Genomic DNA, 4657 nt, shown 5'->3' on the forward strand with positions numbered 1-4657 from the left:
CCAATCTATTTCCAATTTTCTGAACATGCAAACTCTTTCTCACCTCTGCACCTTTACACATACTCTGTCCTCTCCTGTTTCAGAGCACCTTCCCCTGGCTTTCTGCATGGCTCATCCTTTAAGGTCTTTAGGTTTCTGCTCAAACATCCCTTCTTCAAAATGCTCTTCTGCTGAGGGCCATTACCAAGTAGGAATGACGCATCGAATGTCCTCTAAGCAGCATGGGGTACGCTTGGCAAGGAAATTTCGATGCGTCATTCCTACTTGGTGTGCCTCGTGATTCTGGTGCCAAGCCGAGACATTGGCCTTGGCATATGGCCACCAATATGCCAAGGCCAATGTCTCGGCTTGGCACCAGAATCACGAGGCACTCACAGCTTTGTAGGTTCAAACAGCAATTCTTTATTCCAGCTCTCACACCGCCTCCACACAGGTCCAGGGGCAAACACGTTCTCCTGTCTCCCGCACAAACCACCTACTCCACGAGGCTCTCTCCAAATCCCATTTTTATCTCACGAGAACTCAATGGGAACAAGCAGCAGGAACACCCTAATCCCAGCAATAATCTTCAACTTCCAACTTCCTTAAAACCCATTATCTTAAACTGGCAACGCCTTAAACTCAAGGAGCCGGTTACTTCCTCAAACCTGATCAGCTCTAAACCCAGATCCGCCTTGGTCCTTGAGCAAGGTCACCTTATTAAAGCATGCATGCAATGTCCCATCGAATGTCCTCTAAGCAGCATGGGGTACGCTTGGCAAGGAAATTTCGATGCGTCATTCCTACTTGGTAATGGCCCTCAGCACTCTTCCATGACCAACACTGTCTTGAGGAGGTTCCTCTTGGTATCCCTTACTACTTTCTGTTTCCCTTATAACACTTACAGGATATCTCATTTAAAAAGTTCATTTTACTTATTTATTGCCTGCCTCCCTCATCAGACTAAGTTATAAGAGGGCAAACCTCCCCACCCATTATTTTTGTTGTTATTATTGTTTTGTTTTGTGGTAGTGGGGATCTAACCCAGGGCCTCATGCATGCTAGGCAGGTGTTCTACCACTGAACTACACCCTCAACACCACATCTGCCATATCAACCATAGTATTTCCAGCATCTAGCACACCGTGTGGCACATAATCTAGACCTGGTAAACATTTGGAAATATGATAACTTTGGAAATATGATGATCCCTGCTTTTATAACGTAGTGCATTTCTGGAAACCCTACTAACCTAAGAACCCATTGGGAAAACACTGAGAACTTTTTCACAGGTGAAAACCATTCAGTGAGTGAATTGAAGGAACCAGTGGAGGATCAAGGTGTATTGGTTGAGCTGAATGGTGTGGAACAATCCAAATTAGGGACTAACTTCCCAATAGAAATTGGTTTGCTATTTGAGTTGCAAATACTTATTTGTTGTCTTTATTCCCATGGTTTGCTTTTCTCTAGAATTTCATAAGAGGATAGGAAGTAAACAAGCCTCTATTTTATTAGACAGTAGCCTGGAATAAGTGCCTTAGTCAGGATGAGATCAATGTAAGTTGATATTCAATGGAATCAGTGATCAAAGACTAGTTTTTAAACCTCAGATATTTATTCGTCTACCTTAGAAGTCTGTCATGTTACATATTGGACAATTAGCATTTTCATTAACACTACCCTGCACATTTATCCCATCTTTTAATTATCTCTGAAACTGATCTTAATAATTGATGCCATGTCGCGATTTACTTTGTGGCTGCTTTCTTCTAAAAGAAAAGATAAAACAATGTGTAGCTTGCAATAGATACATTTGGGAGTCCATAAAACAAGACAAGAGGCAATTGGCTAATATTAATTGGTACAGTGAAGGAACTCAAGAGCATCTTGCTTCCCAACCACTATGGGAGCTTCTCAACAGAAAATGGCCACCTAGAATTCATGAGTAGCTCTTCTGCCCTTCCAGTCAAGAAATGGAGTCTCTTTCCCCTCTGCATGATTCTAGCTTGATCCTGTGTTTTACTTTAATCAATAGAATGTGGGAGAAGTACACTGTGTGACTTCTGGGCCTTAAGAGGATGTCCAGTTCTTTTGGAGAGCCAGCTACCTCAGTGTAAGTACAATCACTGACTGGCAGGAGATTCCATGGGGAGAAACAGGTACTACAGAAAAAGTTAACTGCCCCGCCTGCATCCAGTACCCAATAGAGCCACCAACCATCTTCTAACCCCAACTGATCTGGCTTAGACATGCTGTAGAGCAATGTGAGCTATCCCCACAGAGCTCTGTCTAATCCCCTGAGTCCCACAATCATGAGCAATAGATAATTTTTGTTTTAAGCCATAAATTTGAAGGCGGTTTGTTAAACAATAATAAAACAGAGACACCAACAGTGTAGGATTTGACTCCTACAAACTGTTTTCTTCACTCTCCCCCCCATTTTAAACAAACTTTCTCCTCCAAATAAAGAAATAACTTTCAGCAATTTAAGCCTTGGAAAAATTCCTTGATTCTCCTATATCAGATTTCCTGGCACTAGTGAAACAATCATGAAATACTACGAGAAGTCACAGTTTTAAAAAATCCTTATGGAAAAATCATTTCCTCAATCACTTTTTCATTCATGATTGTTTCTATTTAGGGCTATAGTGCTTTGTTGAGTATCAGGGACTCCCAAAAGAAGTTTTGCTGCATCACTGTTAAACCTAATATAAACCTGCATAATTGATAACGGACTCACATCCAATTATGTCTAATGCTTTTAAATAGGAAATGATTGCCTGGTCATGGCAATTCCATGAGAGAACAACCTTTGTCAGCTATTGTTCCAGACCGTGATTAGCAGGATGATCTGGATCCAACTAACCACAGGAGTGCCAGGGCACAGGCGTAGCCCACAAGCCAACTCCCTGGAGAACTGCCACTCAGAGGCACCGACCTACTGACCAAGCAGGATATCCTCAGCGTGAGCAGCGGTTTCTCAATAGGAAGTACGCATATCAGGAACATTGCAAAAGAGAGAGAAAGGACTATGAAACACCAATATCCAGTGAGGTATGAGAGGAAAACTTAAGCTACTTTTCAGTAACAACTTCAGAATGGAAAGCTATTTTAGTAGCCAAGTGTGGAAAGTTAACACTAACCAAATAAAACCATAGGGTCATAAAGCTAGGAATGTGCAGGAATTCATCAGTCTGATTTTCCTAAGTTTATTTTTTCTTTTGAGAAAAAAATTCCTCTATTGCTCCATGAAATATGAGTGTGTATGTGTGGGGGGTATTATACCCCACTATGTCATAGGACCTAGTCTTCCTGTTCTACAGCTCAGTCCATGGACAAGCCTATAATTATAATTACTTCAATATTTCTTTGAAAATAAATGCAGGACCTCCTCTGTGCCCACCTGAATTACTTATTGGGGCTCTAAAATTAAGAATGAAATGTCTTTTGCAGCCTTTGATTGGCACATGAGAACTTCTTCAGGGAATAGCTGGGGTTATAAAACCTTCCATGAATGCGAGTTCAAACCAATCCATCCCAGGAAACTCAGACTGCTCTACTCTGTATGGAATCTGTGTAGACATCAATCTACTGATGAATGTAATCAAGAGAAGGATCAATACCATCCTTATACAGTTCAGGGGAATGTTGAACTCTAATTCAGATTGCTACATAGTATCCAAGAGAGACATAAACCTGGAAGAAGAAGAAAAAACTATGAAATAGAATCATTACCAAGAAAAAGCAAACCACGAAGGAGAAGAACCGTGGATATTGGACTGGGGATGTGACTCAAACGGTAGCGCGCTCGCCTGGCATGCGTGCGGCCCGGGTTCGATCCTCAGCACCACATACAAACAAAGATGTTGTGTCCGCCAAGAACTAAAAAATAAATATTAAAAAAAAATTCTCTCTCTCTCTCTCTCTCTCTCTCTCAAAAAAAAAAAAAAAAAAAAAAAGAACAGTGGATATTGCCATGGAGGCCATGAGGCAGAAAGAAAAGAATCCTTTTCTAGAACATTTATTTTTTTCTTTCTTTTGTTTTTTTTTTTTGAGAGAGAGAGAGAATTTTAATATTTATTTTCTGGTTTTTCGGCGGACACAACATCTCTTGTTTTTCTGTATGTGGTGCTGAGGATCGAACCCAGGCCTCACACATGCCAGGCGAGCGCACTACCACTTGAGCCACATCCCCAGCCCCTTCTAGCACATTTATAAGTAGCTTGTCATTTTGCCATTGTTGCAAAAATTATAAGTTGACACTCAGTATGTTACTCCTTACTGAGGCATTCTGTATTTTTTCTGGGTCCCATCAGCAGACTTGGAAGAACAGTGCCAAATAAAATTGAAATCTTCATTTGAAGTTAGAAGATTACTATTGTTTTTTTTTTTTCAAATAAATATAGATAAAACAGCTCATGTTATTTTCTAGCAAGGGAGTAGGGGAATTCACATCAAATCAGAGACAAATCATCAAAGTTGAGTTTCCTTTCAATTTGACCCTCCTATCTTGTCAAGAATAGCTTAAAGTAGCTTTGGGGGTGGGAGTGAGAAAAAGCCTCGTGACATCTCCCCAGTCCCCAGCACTTCCCCTCATAGTGTTTTCACTTCTCTTTGTGACACTCTACTGGAGGACCACCAATTACATCTATTTCTAAAGATGCAAATGATCCTGGCA

At 40.9% G+C, this 4657-nt stretch overlaps 1 non-coding gene across 1 annotated transcript; it reads right to left on the minus strand.

The window, feature by feature from the left end:
• Window positions 1–1002: 1002 nt before the first annotated feature.
• Window positions 1003–1083, minus strand: Trnaa-agc (transfer RNA alanine (anticodon AGC)). Its single transcript has one exon. It is a non-coding gene; the product is annotated as a tRNA-Ala (tRNA).
• Between the last annotated feature and the right edge of the window lie 3574 nt (window positions 1084–4657).

Source organism: Ictidomys tridecemlineatus, chromosome 2, assembly GCF_052094955.1.
Source record: "Ictidomys tridecemlineatus isolate mIctTri1 chromosome 2, mIctTri1.hap1, whole genome shotgun sequence".
Taxonomy (NCBI): Eukaryota; Metazoa; Chordata; class Mammalia; order Rodentia; family Sciuridae; genus Ictidomys; species Ictidomys tridecemlineatus.